Source organism: Cervus canadensis, chromosome 5 (assembly GCF_019320065.1).
Source record: "Cervus canadensis isolate Bull #8, Minnesota chromosome 5, ASM1932006v1, whole genome shotgun sequence".
Taxonomy (NCBI): Eukaryota; Metazoa; Chordata; class Mammalia; order Artiodactyla; family Cervidae; genus Cervus; species Cervus canadensis.
Window position 1 is genome coordinate 94,889,939 of NC_057390.1, and position 27,869 is coordinate 94,917,807.

The 27,869-nt window shown below is 53.4% G+C and overlaps 2 long non-coding RNA genes across 9 annotated transcripts in view; one reads left to right on the forward strand and one right to left on the reverse strand.

Annotated features, from left to right (window-relative positions):
- Positions 1-1,339: 1,339 nt before the first annotated feature.
- Positions 1,340-22,063, forward strand: LOC122442255. Of its 8 annotated transcripts, none has more exons than XR_006269612.1 (4): positions 1,340-1,478; positions 12,207-12,270; positions 14,976-15,195; positions 15,423-22,063. It is a non-coding gene; the product is annotated as an uncharacterized LOC122442255 (long non-coding RNA). The 8 variants fall into 8 exon arrangements; XR_006269614.1 differs by lacking the exon at positions 1,340-1,478 and adding an exon at positions 11,684-11,795; XR_006269613.1 differs by lacking the exon at positions 1,340-1,478 and adding an exon at positions 11,808-12,083.
- A 144-nt stretch (positions 22,064-22,207) lies between these two features.
- LOC122442256 overlaps positions 22,208-27,869 on the reverse strand; it is a 41,820-nt gene continuing 36,158 nt past the window's right edge. The window contains exon 3 of the long non-coding RNA XR_006269615.1: positions 22,208-22,335. This is a non-coding gene — a long non-coding RNA (uncharacterized LOC122442256). The remainder of the gene's footprint in view (positions 22,336-27,869) is intronic.

Below are 27,869 nucleotides of genomic sequence, written 5' to 3' on the forward strand. Positions count from 1 at the left end.
CCGTGAGAACGCTGAGCCGGGAGCAGCCTGGCTCCTCCCCGTCCCCCGCTGAGCCGAGTGTCGAAATCCTCCCAGAGAAGCTGCTGGGCAGAAATTTCCAGTCTCCCTGGCAAAGCCTGGAAGAGTTTGGGTGCGGCTCAGAGACGCAGTTGGGCAGGCTCTGCGGGGGCCAGGGCTGGGGAAGAGCCCCCAGATCTTCTGCGAAGGGCAGCACCCTGATCCTGGGCCGTACCCAGCTTCCAGCTCCAGCCCCAGGGCTGCCGAAGCCGGGCAAGAGCTCACTGCCCTGCGCTGGTCAGTGCGGGCTGGGCCGGAAGGGTGCTGGTCCTGCCACTCCTTAGGCAGGCCCCTGTGCCCCAGGCGTGTGAGTGAGCCCCTGGAAGACAGCATAACAGGGGCCCTGTGAGCATCCCATAAGTGGGGACTCTTTGCTTTAGTGACTTCCCTATTGTGGGGGCCATCGGGCCACCAAGAGGCCCTCTTTGCTGATTCCTTGGCCCCACAGGAGGACCAGAGGCCCCCGATCAGGGTGTGGGTCTCACTGAAGCTGTGGGGAAGGGGCCCAGAGAATCTACCAGGGACCTGGTGGACAGGCTGAACCTTACTTTGCTCACAGGGCTGTGTGACCTGGGGTCACAACTTGGCCTCTCTTGACCCTGTTCTCCTTATCTGCCAAACAGACAGCGATCTGTGAGCCTCACTCATCAGAAGGCAGTCAGGTGCCCTGGAGTGGGAGGCGACAGGGGTCGAGTCCCAGCACTGCCCTCGACCTGACCGTCGACCTTGGGCAAGTCTGAATGAGACTGAATAGGACTGAATAACTCCCATGAGTAGAACATGTCAGCAGCTCTCTGCTTCAGCCCAGTGCTGGGTGTTTTACACACACTGTCATCTCACTGTTACTCTTGGAGGGAGGTGTTAGTATTGACATTATTTTCCAGATGAAGTAACAGAGGCTCAGAGAGGTTGATTGAATTTCTCAAGGACACACAGCTAGGAAATGAGAGAATCAGGATTCAAACCCTGATCTGCTGTCTTAGAGACTGAATCCCTAAAGAAAAAGCAAATTGAACACTTAAAAAAAATCTTTTTTCAAGCACCTACTCTGTGTAAGACATCGAAGTAGGTGGCAACAAAAGAATGTGCAGAGAAGCTCATAGTCGAGTTAGAACACATGACTCGATGACACCCTTGTGAAAGTTAGATTTGAAAAGCACCACCATGAAAGGACCACCGGGGCTGTGGGGCACCAGGAGAGAGGTGAGGGGCAAGGAGGGTGGGAGCTGAGAAAGGGGGCGGAGGCCTGACAATGAGGAAGCCTGGTCTGGAGCAATGTAGAGTTTTGGCAGAGGCCCCTAGAGGCTGGCATAGCAAGGGCAAAGGCACGGCAGCTTGAGAGGAGGAAGTGTTGCTGAAAACCTTGGAAGAGCTACCTTTGCTGTACAAACGTGGGAGCCTCTGCAGGTCTTTGAGTGGAGGTGGGTACCATCCCATAGGAGTTGAAAAAAGGCAGTTCTATAGGTGGGGAAATGTCCTGGAAACCTACACCCAGAAGACCGGAAGGGTGGCTCAGGATGCACTATGCGAACTTTTATAGCGTTTCCTTCAATTTTTTTTTTTTTTTTTTTTTTGCCTTGTACAGGTATAACTACTCCAAAAAATAAAAGAGAAAGGAAATTTTCAAAGGAAAGAGGAGAGCTGGGAGGCAGAGACGTGGGAGGTTGCAGCAGGAGCAGGCAGGACTGAGCCAGGCCCAGGCCGCCTCTCTTGACTCCCGGCTTTCCGGCAGTTTGAGTGATGGGCGATCTGGCAGCATCTTCTCAGAGACAGGTGGGGCTGGGTCTGTGGGACCTGGAGACCCTCCTCTCACCTGGAGCCTGAGTCTCCCCTGACTGACAACTTCAGCCTGTCCCTGCTCACCCCAGAAGACTGTCCTTACCAAACTCCTCCCCCTTGTGGGACACAGGCTGAGCCTTAAATCCCCTTCTGGGCTAAATGGGGACAGTTATCCCAGGGGCCTCCCTCTGTCCTTGAGGACAGCCTGTCCCCTGTAGGAGCAGCGGGCACTGTGCTAGGTGCTTTAGGGACAAGTGTCTCTTAATCTGAATAGAACCCAGCAGAGAAAGGAGAAAAAAGTGCTGCTCTTCCCAATGGACAGATGCAGAAAAGGGGCTCGGTGTCTTGCCCAAGCTTCACAGTGCAGGGGGAGTGGGATTCTTACCCAGGGTGGGCTCATCCGAGAGTCCTGACCACTAGGCTGTCCTGCCTTGGGCTCATCAGGAGAAAGTCCATCCCTCCTGTCTCCCCAGATCTCTTGCCTTTGGCCTGCTCTGGTTTCTAGCAGAGGGGCTGCAGTCACCCCCCTGAGCCATTCTCTGCCTGGGATGCCTTTCCTCCTCCTCCCCCCCGCCCCCGACCATTTACTGGGCGAATTCCTACTTGACCGGTGGAGCCCAGCAATACCCTGACTTCCTTCCCAGAGAGTCCCAAACTGTACCTCCTGTCCCCTTATCTGTGTTCCCACAGAGCTCCCCAAGAAGGGGGGAAAAAACTCAGGGGACATGGCTGGGACGTGAGTTCCAGCCCAGCCCCGCGTGGGCGGAGGGGAGGGGACAGTCAGCTTGTTCTGGGTGCTCAGAAGGACAGGACTGGGGCAGGGTGGACGTGAGAAGGAGGCAGTCCTTGGCTCACCCAGGAAAAGATGGATGGGCCACCCCTGTGACTAGTTGGCTTAGAGGCCAGGAGGAGGACAAGTTCCAGAAAGAGAAGGAAGCAAAGATCCAGACTGCCTAGCATTGTCTGGCTGGCTCTCCCCTAGCCCAAGACGATAGCCAGGCCCTCCCGGTGTGTGTGCAACTGGGCTTCTGTGGTAAGGCTGGGGGTGGGGGTTATGTTTTGTGCACAGGGGCCCTAGACCCCTATGCCCAGTGAGCATGTGCACAGAGAGACAAAAGCCTCCCTGAGAGCCCAGAGACCCCCACCCCAGGGTGGAGACAACCAGCATTGGGAACAGAGTGGTGTGGGTTCTTCCTAAACTCAAGAGAATCCCCAGTGCCGAGAACAGTAACTGGCACACAGTGGGCGCTTGAACACTGGTTGGATGAACAAATGAATGAATGAATGAGTGACTGCCTGATCCCAGGCCCAGGAGCCTTGAAGTCTCTCTGCCTGCTCCACTGTGAGGAAAGACTGCTTGGGTTCTGTGAGCCTGGGAGAGGGGGGTGTGCAGGCAGGCTTCAAGGGACCAGGAGGCAAGGGACGGGGACTGGGAGCACCATGGTGAACCACCCTCTGACCCCTGGGTATTCTCAGCACCGAGGAACTCTCAGGTACCCCGGGATCCCCTGGGGGACTCACACACACAGTTCCACAGTGGTCGTTAAAGCCGGGTCTGTGGACTCCAACATCTCACTAGCTAGACCAGTGTCTGTGGTTTGGCCTGCTAAGGGGCCTGATGGAACCCCCGAGGCACTGGTTTGCTGGCCCACCCACTTCCAGGGGTGACTTTGCACCAGCCCCAGCCTCTCCCCAGGCCTCAGTTTCCCCACTTGTACAGTCAGATCCTGTGATGCCCTCTCCCTGCCCCAGGCCAGACCTTGCACACAGCTGCCTCCCCCCATGACGGGCAAACAGCTCCTGGGACTGCCCCGGGGATGCACGGACGTGCATGAACACACACGTGCACACGCAGAGGCACGCACACAGGCTTAGGCATGCGCACGCAGGCCCATGCTCCCATAGGCATGCACGTTCACACAAGCAGACACACACTCACACCCTGCAAGCACGCCCACCCTCACACTCAGCCCCTCACCGTGTGTCCCGGTCCTTCCCTCCGGACACTCACCCTTGCCCAGGGCTCTCACACCCGCTCACACTCACGCTCCCTCACACACACCCTATATCGGCTGGGCACTGACAGTTGGGGAGGGCGGGGCTGGGAGCGGGAGGGAGAAAACCCGCGACTCCGCCGGGGAAGAGGGGTGCGGGGGGTGCGCGGGCGAGGGAAATGACAGCCCGCGGTCCCCCTCGAGTCCCGGCTCATGAATATTAATGTGGCGGTAATTAAAATGCAGGGACGCGGCAGGATGGATGCGGTGCCTCCGGAGCGCTGGGGAGCGCGGCGTCTTCGCAGGCGGGGTGGAACCCGCTCCTCGCGGGCGATCAGGCTCCGGGGCCGGGAGGGTGGGGGGGAGTTGGGGGCCGGGGCCGGGGTTTGGGATCATTTTCGGCGCGGCCGAGCGTGGCGGCCCCGCATTCCCACCCGCGCCCTGCCCCAGGCCGGGCCGCCCGCCAGGCTGCCGTTTCCCGGAGCCGGCCCCCTCCCGCCCTCGCGGCCCGGTGATGTCATCGGCACAAAACTTTCCGCTTCCCGGCCGTCTCGGGGCCCTGAGTCATCGCCGCCCCCGGCCCGGCCCGCGCCGTCTGTTTGTGCAGAGCTGAGCCCCGCGGGGCCCCGGGCTGACTTAAGGCTGACACGGTCCGGAACCGCGTGGGGCCCCTGAACCCCACGCTGCGGGCCGCAGGGGTGGGGACGGCACTCCTGGGGGCTGTGGAGTCGGCTGGGGCACACTCTGAGGTTCCAGGTTCAAATTGCTTCCTGCCGATTGCTTGACCTTGAGCAAGTCCTTTAGGCTTTCTGAATGTCCCATGCCTGAATGTCATCTGCCACTTAGCAGGTGCTCCATGAATCTTCCCAGACTCAGTAAATGAGTTGTACTGCTGGGGGCCCCCAGGCCCAGAGATGGGAAGGGACTTGTCCAAAGTCACACAGCACGTGGGCAGCAGAGCTGGGTTTCTGGGCCCAAGTCCTTTCTGCCTTGCCACTCGCTCTTAAGGACCTAGGGTTGAGGACCCATTGGGACATCTGCTGAGCAGCAGACCTAACAAGGTGGGGGGGGCGGTTCTGGAGTAGGCCCACTGTGGGGTGGGGGGGTGAGTCCAGGCCAGTTTTCTCATCTCTAAAAGCAGAGCTGAAAATCAAGTCAGAGATAAGAAAAGGCTCCAATGAGAAAAGACCATGCAGTGTGAAGGCAAGGGGGCAGCTGTTAGCACATGATTAAGACTATGAACCGAACCCGGTGAGTGGGGCTGTTTTGGAGCCTGATGACCTAGGTTCGGATCCCTGGCTCTTGGCCCCCTGTCCCCCATGCCTTCCTCTGTGCCCTCAAGTCAGGTACTGACAGTTGAGCCCTGGGCCACAGCTGCCACCTTCTGCCTCCTCAGCCTCCTGAGTGCTGGGAATGCTTGTTAGCAAATGCCTACCCCATCAGAGATGTTCGGGGACTGCACCAAAAACATGGCCATTCTTAGGCTCTTTCTTGGGTCTTTGGCCTATAACCTCAGGGCCCAGTGGATAGATGGAAATGAAGACCCTTCTGGCTGCTGCTCTCTGGGGCTGAGCAGGGATTAGGTCTGGGATCCCAGACCATACAGCTTCTCAGATGGGTGGTTGTGGCTCAGGCTGTTCCCCCCACGCACCCCCAATGCCACTCAGCATCTCTCCTGGGTCCAGGCCTGCCCCTTCCATGGGCCTGTGTGTGTTAGTGTGGCTGAGCCCTCTTGACCCACACCCCACTCCTGCCCACACCCCCCACTCTTGCCCACACACACCCCCTCAAGCATCAGAGAAAGGTTCACCCCGCATCCTTGCCTCTCCCTACTCGTTCCCCCCCCACCCCCCGCCCAGCTTCACTAAGACTCTTTCAAGTGCTCCAGAGCTAGGGGCGCCTCTTCTTGCCTAGAGGCCTTTGTATGTGCTCTTCCCCCCCTCTGCCAGGAACACCCCCTCTCTCCTCTTCCCTGTTTCTGGTTAACATCTTCTCCGCCATCTCTCCTTAGCTCTTCCCCTGGGGAGTGTCCTAGTTACCACTGCCCCATAACACACACACACACACACACACACACACATTACACAGACCACACCGCACACAGGCGCAGGCACACTCCATTACACGGATCACAGACAGAAAGGCTCACACACACACACACACACACACACACACACACACACACTTGCACATTTACACGCTCTACATGTCATAGACCACAGACACACACCCGCACACATCACACGGACCATTCGGTGTGCACACCTTACATGCCCTGACCACACAACAAACGCACACACATTCACACACACACCTTACACAGTGGCGCCCCTCCCGTGGGCTCCTGCAGCCTCTAATCTTGCCTCCTGGCCACAGTACTTACCCTCCCCACCTCCAGGGAGGGCAGGGACTCACTTCTTCTCCATTCCAGCATAATCCAGGCCTTGCACCAATTCTTACTCAACCCTTGACCCCCTCCCATGGGCAGCATTTGTTTTTTGGCCAAGCCACGTGGCATGTGGCATCTCAGTTCTCTAACCAGGGATCAAACTTGCGCCTCTGCATTGGAAGTGTGGAGTCTTGAGCGCTGGACCACCAGGGAAGTCCCCCCATGGCCAACATTGTCCCAGTCCCACTCCATCAAGGTCCTCTCAAACGAATACCCGCCCCTATCTGTGCCAGGAGCTGTCCACTCTCCCAGTAGAGCCGCTCTTGGCCCCGTCCTCTCACCCACAGGTCACAGGCACCTGGGCTTTGAACAGTCACACTCCCAGGTGCGGCTGTCCCAACCCCTCCCATGTCCATCAACCCTCCAGAGCCTCAGGAGTATTTGGTGGCTTGAACAGCACCAGAGCCTTGAGGTCACTTCTTTCGGGAGTCTCAACTTTCTCATCTGTAAAATGGGGTCAGACTCAGATGTGTCCCCGTGGCTGCCAGATTCTTGCTGGGCCAAGTTTGTGAATGAATTGAGCTTTGGTTGGTGCAACTCATCCTTGAGGTGAGTCCAGTCCCCAACTGAGTGTCTCAGTCATGCCCTTCCTGCGAACTGAGACCCTGGGGCACTTTGCGCTAAGCCCTGGAGTGGGGTTGGCTTGGGGTTCTTGACAAGTAGCAGGCATTGTCTGTCTGGGCGGGGGCGGGGGGAGCTGCCTTGCAAGGAGGACTCGTGGCCTCCACGGAGGGGGAGAGGGAAAAGGAAGGGGGGACAGGGAAACTGGGCTGGAGCCTCAGATCCCCTCCTGCTATCCAGCAGAGTGCCACCCTGGTTGCCTGGCCCTGATGAGAGAAACTTCTAGAGAAGGAGTGATTTTGGCGAGTGACCAGAATCAGGAGAATGAGGGGAGACAGGCAGGTGTGGAGAAGGACCTGAGGGACCTGCTTTCATCAAGGTAGATGCATTTATGGGAGATGGGAAAGAGGAACCTCACAATGTCCACCCTCCCCGTCACTGCCCCTTGGGTGTTAGGGTCCCTTCCCCGGCCCAGCAGGGGCCACCAGGAGCCCGGCAGCTCACCTGAGCTCAGACTCGGGGTGGCACACAACACCCCTTATTCAGAGAGGGGGAAACAGAGGCCAGGGCCAGGAGGGGACTGGCCAGGGCACAGGGAAGGGGGCGTGAATGGCCGCCTGCTGCTCTCGGAGATTTCCTTCACGGGGGAGTTGCTGACACCTCTGTGTGCCGGGCATGGAATTACACGCTGGGCACATGGTGAAGAAAGAATCCACTGCTGCCCTGGTGGAGCTTAGAGTCTAAGGAGTGAATAAATGAGGCAGCACACGAAAAGCAGGAAAGGATGGAGGCTGGTGAAGGATGGTGCCCTGGTGAAGACAGGGCACTCATACTCTTTTATGAACACTCCCTTATGTGGACCTATGTTGTGCCCCAGAGTTTCTTCCAGAACCTTTCTTACCCCTTCACTCATTCTGTCTAGTTAGCTCAGTCGCTCAGTCATGTCCGACTCTTTGCGACCCCATGGACTGCAGCTCGACAGGCCTCCCTGTCTATCACCAACTCCTGGAGCTTACTCAAACTCATGTCCATTGAGTCGGTGATGCCATTCAACCATCTCATCCTCTGTCATCCCCTTCTCCTCCTGCCTTCAGTCTTTCCCAGTATCAGGGTCTTTGCCAATGAGTCAGTTCTTTGCATCAGGTGGCCAAAGTATTGGAGTTTCAGCTTCAACATCAGTCCTTCCAATGAATATTCAGGACTAATTTCCTTTAGGATGGACTGGTTGGATTTCCTTGCAGTCCAAAGGACTCTCAAGAGTCTTCTCCAACACCACAGTTCAAATGCATCAGTTCCTTGGTGCTCAGCTTTCTTTATAGTCCAACTCTCACATTCATACGTGACTACTGGAAAAACCATAGCTTTGACTAGACCTACTTTCATTCTGTCTAGGAACATGTTTTGAACACCTTCGCCTGAGGCAGAGTGATTAAGAGCAAAATCCAGACTACTCCTCCTGTCTGTGTGATTTGGGGCAAGTCCCTGTCCCTCTCTGAGTCTTCATGTCATGTCCTCCTCTGGAGAAATGGGTGCATATCCCTCAGGACTCTTGTGACAAAACCCTGAGATGTGGTGAAGTGTCCTCTCTGGCATGGGGACTTGAGCTGGACTCTGTTCCAAGTGGCACCTGGACATGACTGCTCAGACCCCCTGGACCACTAGCCTCCTGTTTCTGCCTGAACCTCAGTCCCTAGCAGCTCAGCTTTGGGAGGGTATGAGCGGTCCCTGTGAGAGGAGGCCCAGCACCAGCTGGCTGTGGTAACAAGATGATTGGTATCCATCTGGGCACTCTGGGCTCCTGCCTGTCTGAGGTGGAATGTTTCAAATTTAGATGAGTTGTAGGACCACGGGGTCAAGTGGGTTAGGTGAGCCGTGGGCCCTGCTTTCCGAGACTTACTGATTTAAAAAAGATCAGCCACAGCTTCTAAGTACTGACCACCCCCATCCACCTTGCCTAACTCACACCCAACTGTTCTCCATCCATTTAAGTCCTTGGGCACCAACCACAGGACCTCCACAGAGAGTCTTGAGTAGGCGGGGCTGAGACCTGAGGAGGAGGGGCTGAGAGCAGGTGCACCAGGGGAACATCCCAGGAAGTATCATGAGACCCTAGGATGTCAGGCTGGAAGAGATCTCAGGAATCACCACTTCAGCGACCCTACGTTGCCTACACAGGAAAGCTTCAGCTCAAAGAAGTGGAGACACTGGTCCAGGGACACACAGCCAGGTACTGGCCCAGCTGGGACTAGGTGGAAGGAGGGAGGGGGTTGAGCTTTGGAACTCAACTGCCCGCGTTCAGTCTGGGTCTGTTGCTTGCTCGGTCTGTTGTGAGCCTAAGTCTCTGAACCCTCTGTGCTCCAGTCTACTCATTCTATAGAATGGGAAGAATAATAGTTCCTATTTCAAAAGTGAGGACTTCCCTGGTGGTCCAAGTGGTTGGGACTCCGTGTTCCCAATGCAGGGGGCACCAGTTCAATCCCTGATCAAGGAACTAAGATCTCACATGCCACACCGTGTGGCCAACCCCCCCCCCCCAAAACAAACAAAACAAAAGCAAAAATCGTTTTGAGAAATAAGCATATACTGTGAGGTGAAGGCAGGAGGAGAAGGGGACCACAGAGGATGAAATGGTTGGATGGCATTACCGAGTCGATGGACATGAGTTTGAGCAATCTCTGGGAATTGGTAATGGACAGGGAAGCCTGGCATGCTGCATGCAGTCTGTGGGGTCACGGAATCAGACACAACTGAGTGACTGAACTGATGCAGGTGTACAAGACCTGGTACATGGAATGCAGTGATACCATTTCCAGTCTCCTGATTTCTAGTTCAGGGCAGGCTCATCTGGGCCAACTGCTCTGCCAACATTCAGATGGAGAAGTGAGCAAGACAGACCAAGTCTGCCTTCCTGGTGCCTACAGTCCAGATGGGAAACACCTGAAACAGGTAACTCCAGAGCAAATCAGTCCATTACATTGTCATCTCTCTGGTCCAGGGATTCAGGGAGGGTCCCCTGGAGGGGGGCCACTTAAGCTGAGACTGGCAAGATGAAGAGCAGAGAGCATGGTTCCAGGCAGAGGGAACTACATGCGTGAAGACCTGGGGGGCAGAAAGGACATAAAACTGTCCTGATTGAAGGGAAGGTCCGAAGGACTGGTGCTTAGAACCAAAGGTGATGAGAGAAGGAGGGAAGCTGAGGGGAGGCAGACATCCAGAGCCTGGAAACACTGCGTCATGAAACCAGAAAGCCAGGGATGGGTAGAGAGGGAAAGAAGTGGTCTCTCAGGCCAGCATATTAGAAGGATCTATTTGGGGGACATCAGTTCAGTTCAGTTCAGTTCAGTCGCTCAGTCGTGTCTGACTCTTTGCAACCCCATGGACTGCAGCACGCCAGGCCTCCCTATCCATTGCCAACTCCCGGGGGACATAGAGGGCAGATTGATGGGGAGGCTGGCAGAGAGTGGGAGCTGGGGGCCAAGCCTGGATTGGGGCAGGGGCAGTGGGTCCAGGGTGAAGAGAGCTGACTTCTTTAAGTGGGAAGCTCCTTAGGTCTTGGGCTGGGGGTTGTGGAGGTAGAGGAGGAGGAGTCGGGGATGGCACCTTGGAACCGAACAGGGTCAGGGTGCATGAAGGGAAGTGATGGTCAGAAGTGAATTCCAAAAAGAGGGGATGGGTTGCATCCAGTTTGGGCCACCCCAGCTGTAGCAGCACCCAGGAACCACAGCAGTGTTCTCAGACCCGAATCCCAGTTTAGAGAGTGGCACTCTGGCCCTTTTCTGATTGTGCCTTTTCTCACAGGGCAAGGAATTTGTGATCTGGGCACCTGGGACCACGAAATTCCCTGTTCAGTGGTCCCCAACTCATGTCCTGGGTCCATCCTCCTGGGGGTGGTCTGAGCTGCCGGTTTGGGCACCTCTAATCCCGAGGGGTGACCAAGGGGTGGCTGTTTGCAGGGAGTGTCAGCAGGGTTCACTCATGCAGGCTGGAGCATCAGCACCCAAGCACACCCTCCCTCCACCCCCAGAAAAGAACAAAACCTGAGGCAGAAAGAAAAGAGTGGGTTGAGTGGAAACTGGAGGCCAGGGCCGCCCCTCCCCACGCTGCCACTTCCAGTGTGGACCCCAGGAGCCTGTGATTTCTAAATAAAAACGCAGCCTTCCAGGTGTGTTTGTCCTTAGGAAGGTGTATTTGTCAAGGAAGAAGGACAGAACATATTTTATTTAGCAGTTCGTTAACTTGATTTATAACTTGTAAATACTTAGACACCAGGTATGTGGGTATCTGCTTCCAGTGCTGCCCAGAGGGGAACTGCCTCCCAGGTTCCACATCAGCATCGGGTGGCCGACCCTGGACCAGGAGGTTGACCCCAGGAGACCCTCCAGGCTTCAGAGCTTCCTGACCCCACTTCCTGCACACCCACTCTCTGCATCCATCCATCCATCCTCTGCCTTTAGTCCAAGGTCCTCCTGCCTCCCTCTTTGAATGTTCACCTCCAGCCCCTCCTGCTCCAGGAAGCCTTCCCTCCCTGAGGCCCTGGCTCTCCAGCTTGTCACTGGTATTATCTGGTCACAGTGGCTGCTGGTGGTCTGACTAGCTGGGGATGTGACTCCTTTGGGACCAGGAGCTCCTAGAAGCAGCACTTCCCAGAAGAAGCAGGGTTCTGCCAGTTGGGTGGGAACGCAGACTCAGGATGCACACAGGCTTAGGGTCAAATCCCAGCTCTGTGACTTTCCTGCTGTGTGACCTTGGGAGGCGCTTCGCGGCTCTGAGCCGGTTTCCTCTTCTGAAAACCCATAATCATAACTGCACCTCTTGCAGTGAGGAGGCAATGTGGAACGCGGAGCCCACGTGTGCCCGGCACTTGGCAAGTACTGGGGAAGGGATTAGGAAGGGCAGGAGTTACATCACTCATTTCTTTTTACAGCTGAGAAAACAAGCGGCGGAGGCTCGGGGAGGTAAGGCCGGTTGCCCAAGGTCACACAGCCCAGTAGGAGGAGGATGGGGCCCCAGCGAGGCTAGCTGACTTGTGCTCTAACCACTGAGCCCTCTGGCCGCAGGCCCTCACCCCCCCCCTCAAAGTACCTTTCCCCTCTCCGTGGCCCGTGAACCTCCGAGGCTGCGTGGGGCCGCGGGGACAAGTGGCAAGGCCAAGGCTGAGCCCACGGGGCCGGAAGGGTTAACGCGCTCCTCCGCAATGGGCCGGCCTCCGGGGGAACCAGCCAATGGGCACTCGCCGCGATGAGGTAATGCCCGGGACCCGCGCGAGTGGGCGGAGCCCGTGGGGGTTCTCTCCTGGGCTCGAGTTCCATCCCTCCCCACCTACTCCTCACCTTTGACCTTGATGTTCCCCACTCCCCACCCCGCAGCCTTACAGCCTCGGAAACCTCTGTGCTGGAACTGAGAGTCTCAGGCGGCCCTGCAACCCTTAAGGTCTGCGGCATATGAACCTGGAGAGAGGTCCTGCCTCCTTTGAGACTCAGTTTCCCCTTTTGCAAGAAGATCGCTGAAGACCCGACTAGCCGGTGGACGTTCTTGGATCCCAGAACGGTTTTCAGCCCCTCCCCGCCCTGGGCCCACCGTGTAGCTGCCACGACCCTGGCCCTGCGTAGGCAGTGTCCGCCGCAGTGGGGCAAGGAGTTCACCCGGCCCAACGGAAGGAGCCTGGCCAGCCCGTCACCCCGTCTATGCGGGCCCCAGAGCATCAGCCCCTCCCTATCCCTGGGGTGTCTGCGACGTCTCTTCGCTGCCCGCAAGCCCCAAGTTAGCTGCAAAAGCAGCTGGACGGGCCAGTCTGGTGGTCACAGGTCAAAGTTCACTGAACCACCAAAATTAATTGAGCGTCTACTACGTGCCACTCAGAGCTCAGCGGGCTTTGGGTGCTGTCCGCGACCCGGGCACCCCTTCCCCGCTGGGCCCGCGCGCTGGTTCTGGGCACGAAGCAGTTAAGGCCTTTCTAGCCGAGAAGCTGGCTCTGCTGCTGAGGCCCAGGCTTATTAGTCAGCTCGCGGGGAGAGGTGGGGGGGCGGTGGGAGAGAGGAGGGGCTCGAGTTGAGAACCGCAGAAAGCTATTCTCAGGGGCTCCCAAGTGTGGGGAGGGCGGCACAGCAGGAGCTGCTGCTTCCCAGAAAGTTGATTATTTTTAACCCAGGAAGAAGAAAGGAAAGAGGCGAGGGAGAAGGACTCAGAGAAAAGAGGAGAGGATGGCAGAGGAGAGGAGAGGATGGGGAAGCGGGGAGGGCGAGGGAAAGGGAAGGTGAGCAGGAGAGAGGGGCCAGGGAAGGCAGAGCGGGGAGGGGACGGGCAGGGGGGGTCAGAGAGGGACTGCAGCCAGAGGCAGGGCCAGTGGGAGTGGGGGAAGCCAGCCGGGAGTGGAGGGTTCTCTGGGAGGGGATTGGATGTGGAGAGGGCATGTCACCCCCCTCTTGAACCCCTCTGGTTCCTCTCCCAGGCCTCAGGCTGGGGGCAGGGGTGCTTCTGTGGGACCCACCCCAGGCCACCCAGCCTGGCCTTCGCAAGCCTGAGCAGAAAGCAGCACCCTCTTGGGTATCCCCAACCCAGGGCTGTGCGGGGCACTGAGGCTTGGAGAGTGGGGGGCAGCAGGCAGCCACAGCCCTGCCCTAGGGTGGTCTCCAGCCCACAGCAGCCCCGTGACTTGCCCTTGTTTGGGTGGTGATCACTGGGGAGGGGACAAGGAAGACTACCCTAAAAACCCCATATGGCTCTGCAAGGGAGGGGTTCAGCTTACGTTGGAGCCAAGCTGAAAACCAAACCCAGAGGGGGCCTCGAGGAGGGTGCTGGGGACACGGTGACAAACAAGACAGACACAGCCGGCCCACATGGGGCTCACGGTCCTGCAGGGGAGGCGGAGGCTGCACAAACCATTATGAATAATGCATTAAATAATGACCAGGGGGTGGCAGGCTGGCAGGGGACTGTGAGGGGCACTGGAAGGGCTGGTCCCAAGAGGCTGATCTCTGCAGGGGTCACAGGAGGGATCCCCAAGGAGGAAGGAGGGGTGCCTGAGGACTGGAGGGGCTTAACTAAGGGCAGAGTGACTGGTGGAGGGAGCAGGAATGGCGTGCTTATGGGTCCCAAGGGCACAAGGGCTCAAGAGAGCATTAGGGTGGCCGACCATAGCCCTTGTCCTAGAGGCAGCCCGAAGCTTCAGAAGTTTTACAGAGCAGAGAGGGGACAGCAGGGCTTTCCCGGTGGTACAGTATAAAGAATCTGCTTGCCCATGCAGTGGACATAAAAGACGTAGGTTCTATTCCTGGGATGGGAAGATCCCCTGGAGTAAGAAATGGCAACGCGCTCCAGTATTCTTGCCTGGAAAATCCCATGGACAGAGAAGCCTGGCGGGCTACAGTCCTTGGGGTCCCAAAGAGTCAGTCACGACTGAGGATTGAGCATGTACACACATACTGAGAGGAGACCAGATCCACAAAATTCCTCTGGGCTCTAGGGAACAAAAAATACCGGAGAGGTCCCAAGTTCCCAGCAGAGTGATGGCAGCCTGGCCCGGGGCAGTGACCTCTGAGACGGAGGGGAGGCTGGCCCTGGACACGACTGGGGAGGTCCAGAGGACAGGAGCGGGTGGTCATGGTGTGGGGGTAAAGGAGGCCAAGGAGGGAAGGGCCAGAAAAGTTCCAGGCTCTAGCTTCTGCAAGGAGGGCGGCTGGGGCTGTCCCCTAAGACAGGGCAGCCAAGGAAGCAGGTTCACAAGAGGTCAGGTGTTTGTGTTGGGCCAGGATGGGGACAGACTGCAGGGACAACAGCCTGAGCAAAGGCACAGAGAGGAGAAGGGCAAAGGAAACCACACCAGGACCCGTGGAATATGCTGGAATCTTCCAGAAAGTGGGACTGTGGCTGGTCTTGGCGACCTTGACTGCAGGCAGAGAGGTCTGAAACCAAGTTATAGTCAGTGGGGAGCATAAGAAGGCATGTTCCAACGATGGACATGGGGAGGGCACCCAGCAGTGACCAGCAGGGGCAGGGACTGAGCCTATGACAGCTGGTGCCTACACCCCAAGGCTGGAGGTGGGGATGTGAATGACTGGGGTGTGTCACAAGCACACCTCTGGGACAGCCTGTAGGGTGGGTGAGCAAGAGTAACTGTGCGTCTGTCCCTTGCACAGAGTGTCCTAACCTTCACTTGAGGCAGGCCCTGGGCCACACCTCGGAATCCTCCAGGACCAGAGAGTGGCCTCCAGGCCAGACAAGCTCAAGGGAGATGATGGATGGAGGAGGCCCTCAGCCACCAGTCACAGCTCTTGGACGGATACACACACACACACAAAAAACCACTGTGGAACCCGGAAGCAGCATCTGACCCCCTCCCCAAAGGAGCTGGGGCAGGTAGTGCTGGGTTATTGGGTTATTGACTGGGGCAGGGGCAATGTCTGTATGTTTTCAACTACTTCAGGGGGCCGAGGAAGCTTTGCTGCAGCAACCCAGGGTCACCCACGCCCACTTCCCACCTTGGGTCCCAGTTGGTCCTCTCCCAGGGTGGGAGGGCAGGTCTGCTTAGCCTGGGGCTGCCCTTAATACAAGGGTCCAGTGGCTCAGCTGAGGCCTGATTCCAGATAGTGGCTGGGGCCGTGGCCTGACCAACTGCAGCTCTGACCTCACCTTGAGAGTCTTGGACCACGTGGCTCTGTGGCTTTCCCATCAGTCCTGCTACTACCATTAGCACACAACCCTCCAGGGTGGGTGCACATCATAAAGTCATGGTGAAGCTGAACGAACAAACTTGAATCCAAACTCGTTGCCTGCCTGGCTGTGAGCACTGGCCTCTTGCGCCTCAGTTTCTTCATCTGAAAAATGGGCATAATAATGGCAGAGGCAGAGAAATGATGGAGGTAAGGCCCTTAGAGAAAGGGGCTTGTCCCAGGTCACCTGTGGCCCTGAAGCTTCCCCATCAGTATGGGCCATAAGTCTTCAAGGTGGAGAAGGATTGGGCTTACCACTATGTCCCACTATGGGGTTGGGTGGCGGTATTGCTCCTATCTGCATGTGAGAAGGGAAAGGCTCAGAGAAGTTGGTAACTGGCCCTGCAGGACAGGAAGGGTACAAATTCTCAAGCCTGCTGTCTCCCTGGGATTTGGGATTCCATTCCCACCGCCCTCCTCCAGATAGAAAAACTCAAGTGCAAAATGCATTTCCCCTGCAGGACATCCTCCTCCCTCTCCCCAAAACCCACACAGTGACCCTGGCCTGGCCTTCTGCGCCCAGGAGGAGCAGGGTCCCTATCACGCATCTCGGAGCTGGTTTTCACATCGATGGAGCACAAAGGGGGGTAGCCGGGCAGAGAAAGAGCCCGACAGGCCAGGAGCCGGCTCCGCAGGCGCTTTTCTCCCCGCTTTCTTCCTCTCCCGGCTCTTTGTTAAGCTCCCTTTCAGCTGAGCCGGCAGAGCCTGGGTGTTCCAAGCTGACAATAATTGCTGCGTCTAGACAGTGTCTGGTATGAGGCCTCCCTCTCCCGCGCCTCCCCAAGGCTCGCTTTCCCAGCGCTGCCGGCCCTGCCCCATGCCCTGTGGTTCCCACACCCCTTCCCTTCTTTCTGGCTGCCCAGGGTCCCTGTCCTGCCTCCCTCCTGCTCAGACCCTACACCTCTCTCTCCTTCTCCTCCTTCGGTCTTCAGACACACTCACCCCACTGGGTCCCCAGGCCTGAAATCCAGGGAACAAAAGTGGATTTGCATGGACAGAGGAGCCTCTCAGGCTACAGTCCATGGGGTCACAAAGAATTGGACATGACTGGGGAACTGAGCTTACCCTCCCTGAGACAAGCATCATACAGAGTCTGTATGCATATTCATTTATTTAATTTTCTCAACAGCCCTATGAGAAAGAGTGAAAACAAGCCTGTACTTTGTCCCATTTTACAGATGAGGAAACTGAGGTCCAGAGAGGTTAAATAATTTGCCCAAAGTAACAAAGCCAAGGAAGTGGAGGAGCCTGGATTTGAAGCCTCGGAGGATGGCTCCAGAGCCCCAACAAAGAATAGCAAGAGGAGTATTAAATGCTTACTGAATACTTGAGGCTGAGATTAACATTTTACATGTGCTGTTTCCTTTATCCTCACAACAGTGTTAGATAGGATCCAGGGTTATGCCCATTATACGCATTAAAGGAGAATAGCCCAGGGCTGCTGGGTGTGGCCAGATGGTGACCTAACTCTGTTAGAAAGGCCCAGTAATCCCTGAGTTGCATGTGAAAAGCTTGGCCTGAAGTAGGAGCTCAGTAAGTGTTGCTATTTCATTTCCCACTTCTTCCTTCTGGGCTTTCATGAGCCCCAGCCAGGCTGGAGAAGACAGTGTGGGACTCTGTCCTCATGAGACCATGGCCTAGAAGAGGGACCTGGCAAACCAGTCACTTTCAGTGTGGAGGGGAAATTATGATGATGTGAGTGATGCAGGACCTCTGGGAGACAAGAGGAGGGACCCTGAATCCAAGAAGGCTTCCTGGAGGAGGTTAAATCAACACTGTCTAAGAGAATGAGTAAGAGTTGGGCAGGTTAAGTGACTTCCCTGGTGGTCCAGTGGCTAAGACTCCATGCTCCCAGTGCAGGGGGCCCAGGTTCGGTCCTTGGTCAGGGAACTAGACCCCACATGCTGCAACCAAGATCCAGAGAAGCCAAATAAATAAATAAATAGTTGGTCAGGTTAAGGGAGAGGGAAAGGTGCTCCTAGCAGAGGGACCCACACGTAAGAAGGTCTTGAAGTCCAGGGTTACCCCAGAGAAGCCGAGATCTCTAAGCAGCTTTGTTGGGCTGAACAGATGCAGGAGCCAAGGACGGAGCCAAGTGAGCCATGAGGCCGCAGCTGCGATTAGGAAGGGCCTCAACAGCCAGGCCGCTGGGCACTGGGACAGAACCCAAGGCTGGGAGGCCAGTTAGGAGATGTCAGGAATCTGGGCAAGCAGCGCTGGGATAACCAGGAAGATGTGGAATGGGGCAGGCTGAGTGAAGGAGACAGAGGCCTAAGGAGTTTTAGAAAGATGGCCTCCTGTGATATAGGGGACTGGCCTGTGAGTTCGCCTTCAATGCCATTCCAGACAAGGACACAGCAAAGATGAAGGCGTGGAGGTAGGGGGAGCCAGGTGTATGTCTGGGAGGGAGACAGTGGGGCCAGGTACTGAGCAGCCTTCATAATCAAAGTTTGGAGGATTAACTAGGAAGATTCATCTAGAACCTTGGTAGGATGGATTAAAGGGGCAACCCTGGAGGCAGGGAGGCTGGGGAAGAGGCCAAGAGGAGGCCGCTGCTGAGTGGATTTTCCTTCCCTGGCAGATCGGTCCTCTTCTTCAACTGCTCTTCCCTTCTGCGGAGTCATTTTGATTCTGCACTGACTCCCTCCCCGCGGGCTGTTCACACCTTCCACCCCCAGCTGGAGATGGAAGGAGGACACTCACCATTCAGTCCTCACCCAGGCCATCAACAGAAATGTCAGACAGCGCGTCTAGCTCCCGGTCTGCCACCTCTGGGCCTGCCTCTGACCGATGTAGCTGAGTGGTGGCTTCTCTGGACTTGACTTGGGAGGCGTAGCCTGGACCTCGTCAGGAGCCGTGGGTGCAGAGCACGCACCTCTGGCTTCTATCCTGAAACACTGGACTGTGGATCTGATGCTGGGAGTTCAGACTGGAAAAGGAGAAAAACAGGAATCAGCAGGTGATATAAGGCCAGCGGGGATAGTCTGGGAGCACTAACGGCGAAGACCACAGAGGCCCCCCATCCTGGACTCCAAATCCCTGGGTACATAGGTTCAGAACTCAGAATTTTCCCAGTTGTAGGAGGAAAGGATTACACGTAGACCACGTATCTCCTAATACCCCCAGTGAAGTGTGGGGCAGCCCCTGTAATCAGACGCATTAACAGGTTTGCAGCAAAGCCTATGAACAAAGATATAAACCCCCTCTGAAGCTCACTTTTCTCATCTCTAACATGGAGCAATTGCTGTAGTAGGCTCCCAGGGTTGCCCTGAAACTTTGATGATTCCCATGATACCGGCCAGCCTGCAGGAGACACAGGTTCTTGGCCTGCCCCGAGCCCTTTGGGGCACATGCTGCTCCTTCCTGGAACATCCATCCCTAGACATCTCAGGAGATCCCTCTCTCACTTCCTTCAGGACTCGCCCCAGCAAGACTTGCCCTGTCTATCCCCGTCTCCTCCCGCCCCTCTGTTCTCCTTTCTCTCCCTTCCCAACCTCTATCATTGGACATATCACTTAATCGATTACTCCCTTGTTAACTGCCTGCCCTCCTGCAGTAGATTCCAAGCTCCGTGTAGTCAGGACTCTGCTGTCACCCACTTTGCCCCAGCACTTAGGAAAGAGCTGGCACAGATGGGCACTCTGATTTCTGTTGAATGAGTGGCAGTCTGTTAAATGTGCCTTGCGCATCGAAAAGGCTCAATGAGGCCCAGCCCTGTGTCATCACCCTTGTTATTATTGATGCTGCTGTTATTATTTATTTTTTTAGTTGCCCTATGGCATGTGGGATCTTCCTGGACTGGGGATTGAACCCACATCCCCTGCATTGGCGGTGGATTCTTAACCACTCCACCACCAGGGAAGTCCCACTATTATGAATATTATTATTAGCATCATTACTATGTTCCTGAGCTGATCCCAGTCCTTGGTTCTCCAGCCTCTGAAATGAGCATCCTGGGGACTGAGGCATCAGCCGCCAGAAGCAGAAACAGGTCCTTGCTGGAGAGACAAAGAAGGCTGCCCGCCCCCCTGGGGGAGCCTGCGCCCCTCACTGGAGAGAGAGGCCTGGGAGAAGCTTGGAGAAGGCACACAGCCCCATTGAACAGGGCTGCCAGAAGGCCATACATAATTCATTGCCAAATGGGGCGGCGGGCGGCTGTGCGCTGGGGGCTCACTCCGCGCCTGGCACTTTGCTGACTGCTCCTCACACGTTGCCTCATTGCATCTTCTTGGATTTGCAGGGTGCGAACCTTCCCCCCGCCTCTCCCTTTTCCCCGGGGCGGGGGGGCCTGAGGTTTAGAGAATGGGGCCACCGTGCAAGACACACAGCTTCTCAGTGGCCAAGCGGGATCCATGGTCCCTGCCTCTCTGTGGAGGAAAGAGACCGAGTGGGACAGAGACCTACTCCAGACGGGGCAGCGGAGGAAGGGTCGGGTCACAGCAGGGCAAAAGGAAGGGGCGGGGAACCCACAGCCCACGCCTCCTCCTCTCCTGGAGGACAAGCTCCCTGCTGTGGCCGCCGAGAGTGCTGGCTCTGGAGTTTGAAGGGCTCAGTTTGCTCAGCTGGAAAGTGGGAGGAACAGAACCCATCCCCTGGGGCTCCGAGGTCCTGCAGACAGGATGCTGGCTCAGAAAATGGCATCTGCCCAGGAGGAAAGCCAGTCCCCAAAAAGGTTACATCCTCTACAATTCCCTTCAGATAGCATATTCAAAGTCACACAATGATAGTGCGATGGAAGACAGATTAGGGACATGCTGGATGGAGGGGCGTGGTTATGAAAGAGCCCCGGGAGGGATCCTTGTGCCGATGGAAACGTCCTGCATCCTGCCTGTGACGGAGGATCCACAAATCTGTGATGAAATTGTGTAGAACTAGACACACACACAAAAGCCTGTAAGGGAAACTGGGGAATGGGAGTAAGACTGGGGGGCTGTGTCAGTGTCTATATCCCAGCCGTGACCCTGTCCTATTCTGCTCGATGCTTCCACTGGGGGAAACTGGGTGAAGGGTGCAGGGAGTATCTCTGTACTACTTCCTACAGCTTCACGTCCATCTACAACCATCTCAATGGAGACGTCAATTTTTTAAAATGTCATCTGGGGAATTCCCTGGGAGTCCAGCGGTTAGGACTCTGTACCTTTACTGCTGAGGGCCCGGTGTGGTCCCTGGTCAGGGAACTTAGGATCCCTCGTGTGGCACAGCCCCCCAAAAAACAAAAAAATGTCATCTACCTCTGCCCCAGAAAGGATTACATGAACCATCTCAATCCGTTCTTTCCTCGGCTCTGAATTGTCCTTCCTGCCTCACTCTGAGGGTCCCCAGTCTTTGTTCCAGAATGTTCCTGTTGTCTCTCACTTTTGCCTAGACCGGAATTCAATACCACCCCGTGGGAATCTAGACAGACCCTAGAGGACGACAAGGAAGGCCTTTGTCATCTGTCTCCTATCTGCATCCAGCTGGGAATCACAGCCACGCTGAGGCTCCCAGTCAGGATTACGAAAACCATGAACCCACTGGCCTTGGTCTCCCACTCCAAGAGAGTGTGGGCCAGTGGAGAGAATGCTGAGTGTCCAGCCCTACGGCTCCCAGACCCAGCCAATCTTCTGCCGCACCATGTGACTTTAGACAATCTCTGTCCTCTTTTCATTTCCTAGTTTCCTCATTTGAAGCACAAACAAACTGGACTGGATTATCCTTAGGGGTCTTCCAGGCCCGTGAAGAGGCGAGCCTGGCCCCTGTGCTGCTGCCCAGGGGACTCTCCTTGACTTTTGTGTGATTGGTTGAGAAGAGCAGGGCCCCAGGGCTGCCTCAGGCCCTCCCTTCCTTTCAGCATCAGTGTGGTGAGAGGTCATTAAGTCACTCAACAAACGTGCATTGAGCACTCACCAACTGCCAAGCACTGGGGAATAAAAGGTAGGGGGTGGGAGGGCAATGCTGTCCCTGCCTTTGCAGAACCTGCAGTCTAGGAGGGAAGAAAGCCACAAAGAAAGACAAAATAGCAGCTGAGATCATGCAAAGAAGCAAAACAGCAGCTGGGTTGGTATGTTTCAAGGCCACGGTGAGGGCTTCCCTGGGAAGTGACCATTGAGCCACTGAACTGAGGTCTGAGCAAGGAATCAACTCTAAGCAAAGAAGCGGGGAGGTGGCCAAGGGTAGAGGCTCCTCCATGACAGGAGCAGCAAGAGCTGGGGGCCTGTGCAGAGAGAAGGTCTGGAGTAACAGATCATGATCCAGGAAAGAGCAACAGCTTCAGTGGGTTACAAAGGAGAGTCAGGATGAGGAGAGCCAGGCTGAGGAGCCTCGTCTCCATCCCAGACAGAAGGGATCCCGTGAGCTGCGTTAAGCAAGGGATTTGCGTTTTGGATTTGGATTTTGTGTTGGATTTGGATTTTGAAAATCTCCTCCTGGTTACCAAGAGGCGAGGAGACCTCATGGGTCCTCCTTGTTGCCTTATATTTTTACCATGGTGTTATTGAGGCATGTCCAAGCATTAAATGAAGCATAAGATCCTTATAGCTCTTTTTGAAAATTGTTTTATTATTTACTTCTTTCTGTGCTGGGTCTTTGTTGCTGCGTGCAGGCTTTCTCTAGTTGCGGCGAGTGGGGGCTACTCTCTGGCTGTGATGCACAGGCTTCCCATTGTGGTGGCTTCTCTTGTTGCAGAGCACAGGCTCTAGGTGTGTGGGCTTCAGTAGTTGTGTTGCTTAGGCTTCCTGGACCAGAGATTGAACCTGCACTGGCAGGCAGATTCTTCACCACTAGATTGCCAGGAAAGTCTTCCTTACGGCTGTTAGAGTCATAAAACCAAGACAAATTGGTCAAGCAAATACAAAATCAAATCGGATTCATTTCACGGGACATATCTTTTTTTGAAACTCTGTCACCACCTACAGTGCAACTATGGCTCTGAGTCTGTGGGGCAGAGCAGATTGGCTTTATAATCCAAGAAGAAAGGGGCAGACAACTCAAGAAAAAAATGGAGGCAATGGATTAAAGTACTTCAAAGTAAATAGCCAGATAACTGGCGAACGCATGATAAAGTGCCCAGCTTCATGACTCATTAAGAGGAAACACAAATTAAGATGACAGTGATTTACCACGTCAGACACAAGAAAACTGAAAGTGAAGAAGACTGACAATGACAAGTGTTGGTAAGCGCGAGGAGCAACTGGAACTCACACCCCGCTGGCGGGAATGTGAATCGCTGCAACTGCTGTGGGAAGCCTGTCAGGTCTGCTCCACCTGGGTACATCCTCCTCTCTGACCCACACTTCCTCTCCAAGGCGTGTGTCTGTGTGTTCTCCAAAAGATGTGATGGGAAATGTTCATAGCGGCAATATTTGCATAATAGCCCTTCATAGAATGAATTCAAATATCCTACAATTGTAGAACAGACAATCTAGTGCATAATTGGTCAGCTTTAAGGATGGATAAGGGCTTCCCCAGTGACTCAATGGTAAAGAATCCACTTGCAATACAGGAGCTGCAGGAGATGCTGGTTTGATCCTGAGTCAACTTGCAAGTGGTAACCCAGGTGCTTGGGCTTGACTGGTGGGAACTTGACACCAGGAACAAGAAAGGGGCTGGCTTTCCAAGCCAGAGAACAAGAGCTCCTTTGGGGAAAGAGGTCTTATCTGCAGCCCTGGGGCACTGGAGATTGGTGGAGACCTTGGCACAGGCTTCCAGGAAAGGGGAGGGTGCTGGGCAGTGTGAGGCAGCCACACAGACCATGGGCTATTGACCCCAGGCAGCCTTGGGAAAGCTAAGCTCCAGTCCTGGGTTGAGGAATCCATTTGTTTGTACCTTAACCCCTCCCTACCTCCCTCCTTTGAAGCAGGTAAAGAAGGAGGGTTATTCCTTGCTCCTGAAAAGCAGACAAGTAACCTACATGCCAATGAGAAGGGTCCTGACTGTTTGGTATACACCTGTCAGCGAAGACTGGCTGGATGAATGCTCAGCTGGGCATGATGCTATGTGAATGGCTGACTGGCGCCTCCCCATGGGAAGTTCATTGACAGGCTTCCAGCAAAGGGACTGTAAAATAAGTTAGTTTTCACTTAAAAAGCACCCACCATGGGCCAGGCCCTCTGCTCAGAGCTTTGGTGCACAACCTCATTTAATTTTACGTATACACCAATAATTCAGACATGACCATTTTAAAAATCAAGTCTGACAGTATCTGCCTTTCAGCTGGAGAGTCTAGTCCTTTTACATTTAATGTACTTATAATTGCAGGTGGCTTTATGTTTGTCATCCTGCTATTTGATATCTACCTGTCCTCTTTCTTCTTTTTTCCTTTGTTCTTCTTTGACTGCCTTCTGTTGGGTTAATCAAGTATTTATAAACATTCCATTTTGTCTTTTGCTTTTTTAGTTCTACCTGTTTATAGTTTGGGCTGCTCTAACAGGGATTACAATGTGCATTCTTAAGTTATCACAGTCTACCTGCCCATAGTAATGCATTTCTTCATGTATTCTGTAAGAACTTTATAGAAATAGAATTCTACTTGATATTCTCCTGTCCTTTGCGCTATTATGGTTATTTTACTTTTTAAAAAAATTTTTATTTTTGGTTGCACTGGGTCTTTGTTGCTGCATGCAGGGTTTCTCTAGTCAATGTGAGGGGTGATTACTCTTGGTTGCAGTGAATGAAATTGTTAGTCACTCAGTCGTGTCTGACTCTTTCTGATCCCATGGACTATATAGCCTGCCAGGCTTCTCTGTCCATGGAATTCTCCTGGCAAGAATTCTGATGTGGGTTGCCATTCCCTTCTCCAGGGGATCTTCCTAACCCAGGATCTCCTGCATTGACCAAACCCAGGTCTCCTGCATTGCAGGCGGATTCTTCACTGTCTGAGCCACCAGGGAAGCCCATTGGTGCATATGTTTCTCATCGAGGTGGTTTCTCTTGCAGAGCATGGGCCCTAGGTGTTCAGGCTTCAGTAGTTGCAGCACTTGGACTTGGTAGTTGTGCCTCATGGGCTGTAGAGTGTGGGTTCAGTAGTTATGGTACATGGGCTTAGTTGCTCCACAGCATGTGGAATCTTCCTGGACCAGGGATTAAACCTATACCCCCTGAATTGGCAAGCGGATTCTTACCCACTGCACTGCAGGGAAGTCCCCATATATTTTACTTTTATAGGTGATAAAAATTCCAGAACACATGGTCATTTTTGCTTTAAGGACTCAATTAATTTTTAAAGATGTTAAGAAAAGGAAAATAGTCTTTTGTATCTACTCACATATTCACCATTCCTGGTGCTATTTTTTCCTGTAAAAATTTCCTTGTACATTTTCTGCAGCTCTGGTATCATTTTCCTTAAGCTTAAATACTTTTGTTTAGCATCTCTTATAATGCAGATCTACTAGAAATAAATTCTTTGTTTTATATATTCAGGAATGTTTTTATTTTTCCATTTTGAAATATATTTTCACTGATAGCTTTCTAAGTTGACAGATTTTAATCTTACTTGTTGTCAATTGTTCTATTGTCTTCTGACTTGCATTATTTTAATAAGAAGTCTGTTGTCGTCTGCATTATTGTTTTCCTATACATAATTATTGTATGCATTTTTATGGCTGTATTCCAGATTTTTTCTTGATCTTTAGTTTTTGGCAGTCTGTCCATGATGTGCCTGAATATGATTTTCCTTGTATTTATCCTGGTTAGGGTTCACTGAACTTCTTGGATCTGCAGGTTGATTGCTTTTCCAAACCCATTGAACATTCTCAGCCAATATTTCATTAAAAAAAAAATTTTTTTTTTTTGCTCCATTATCTCTTTCCACCTCTTGGACTCCAGTTACATGTATATGTTAAGACTGCTTGACGTTGTCCTATAGATTATTGAGGCTCTGTTCACTTTTTCCATCATTTTTTATCTGTGATTCAGTGGGGATAATTTCTATTGATCTGTTTTTAAACTCACTGATTCTTTTCTTATTGATCTTGTCTATGTGTCACATGTTCCTGTTTATTTCCATATCTGGTAATTTTTTATTTTATTCTGGACATTGTGATGATATACTATAGAGCTTCTGGATTGTGTTATCTTCCTCTGAAGAATTTTGTATACTGTTTCTGTTTAATTGTTGGCCATTCACCTTGGTCTTGTGAAGTCCTGGTTTTAGACTTTGTTAGAGCAGGTTTATTCTGCCTTACTCCTAATAATGGTCCCCTAGGATCTCAGTGAAAAGCCTGGTGTATTTACCAAGCCACTCTAACTTGGCGAGATTTGAACTAGAAAATCTGTATCCCTAATGCCAAGCAGCTGCAAATATCGCTGCTCAGCTTTTTCAGCCCTCCAGCTGTGTTTTCCCCTGGACTCCTTGGAGTCATGCCCCACAACAGAGCCAGCCAAGAATCTGAGGGGAGTTTTCTCCCTCTGTAACTCTGTTTTCTGGGATTTTTTTTTTTCTCTCTCAATTTCCAGCTGCTCGGCAGGCCCTGAACTCCCAACTTCTTACTTCTCAATCAATAAGGCTTCTCTACTTTCTCTTTGAGTCCTATCCCCTCATGTACTACATAAACTAGGAAACACTCTCAGGAGAAAATCCAGATGAATGCGTTTCTCACCAGTAGAGTTTCATAGTTTCAAGGGTCATATCTCCTCTAGTTTGTCTGGTTTTGGTCACTCTCCAGTAGTTCCAAACAAATCTGTTCTATATATTTCTGTACAGATTTTATAATTGTTGCCAGCAGAAAGTTAATCTGATATAAACTATTCCTCCACTACCAGGAGTCTATGCTTTACAAACACTATGTCATGTTGCCTAAGCCTTAATTTAGTGCTCATTTTAGGTCTAATTTTAGACTTGACACTGGAAGCAATATGGTTTAGTGGAAAATGTAAGTCATTGTGTTGAGGTCTGGAGCCAGCCATCTCTATAGCTGAGTCTTGATCCTGATACTTTGCTGTGTGACCTTGAACAAAGTTCTTCACCTCAGTGAGCCTCAGTGGCCTCACTTGGATAACAGGAAAAACAATCCCTGTCTTCAGGATGAGCAATGGAGTAACCTGAGCTAAAAACCCAGCCCCATATCTATACATGGCGAAGTGCTGTTATTAGCACTGTTATTAGCAGCGAATTACATAGTTCTATTCTTACAAATAAATATCCTCAATGATATGATAATTAGTCAGATCCAGTGTTGACCTTGAGTAAGTCCCTACTCTGTCAACATACTTTAAGATACAAGCTGATGTCTTCAAGTTTGATTTCATAGTAATGTCAGAGGCGCATCTTCTAAGTGCAGGGAGAGATCTTCACCCTCTGAGATAGCCCTAACTGTGCCTCCTCGGTGGCAGAAAATCCCCAGTTAGAAGACCAGCAGAGACTCCTGTTAATTCATATCTGGGCTAAGTCAAGTCCTGGTCAAATGAGAAGGGCTGGGTTGGGTGATACTCACTAGGCTTAAACAGCAACTCAGATAAGGAGATACCAGTACACTTGGTATTTATGGGGCAGGTCCCCCTCTAAAGGGGCAAATGTCACTGACACCGCAGCCAAAACAGTCACCTCGACAGAGGGACTCATTGTCTTCAGGCAGAGCTGTGGAAGCCAAGGCTGCATCCTGGACCAACCAATGGCCTTCAGCAAGTCCCCACCCCTCTCTGGATCTCCTTCCACCATCTGTACAAAAAATTAACCTCTAAAAGCCCTCTCAATGGGGAATCAGAAATCAAGTGACTTGACCCCTACCCATGGTCTTGCCTCCAACATAAGAAGCGACGAGGCTGGGCATCTCACTTTAATCACTCTCTGCTTCAGCTTCCCCATCTGGACGTGGGGTACACATGCTCAACACTCTCTTTTGCACCAAGCTGTCATGGATCCCTTGAAAATAACAAAGTAATCTGAAAGCCAGAATAACATATATGGAAACCCAAGATCTACAGCCTCGCACTGAGCTTGGCAAACTCAACAGAGTCTTGCATTATAAGGGCAAGGAGGGGAAATGGAGCCAGCCCACCCTTGGGGGGGAAAAAAAAAAAAAAACGAGAGCTTTCAAAGAGAGACAAATAACTTGCAATTTAAATGCATAAGAGACCAGGCTGTGCCACCGCATATGCAGATCGATGCAAATGATATGCAAATGGCCTAGAGTAAGCCTGGGTTTGCCAATGTCCTCTGCCAAGCAGCCAGTTATGGGGTTCAGCCAGGTCTGGTATGTGCCAGAAGCTCACATCTGGGGCCCAGAGGCCTTGGGGTGAATATCAGATTGCACCTCCTCCAGAAAGCTTTCCAAGACCCAGCAGGACACGGCCCTCTCCCTCCCTTCCCAGGGCTTGGTGCCTGCCTCCAGACTCTGCCAGGGTGCT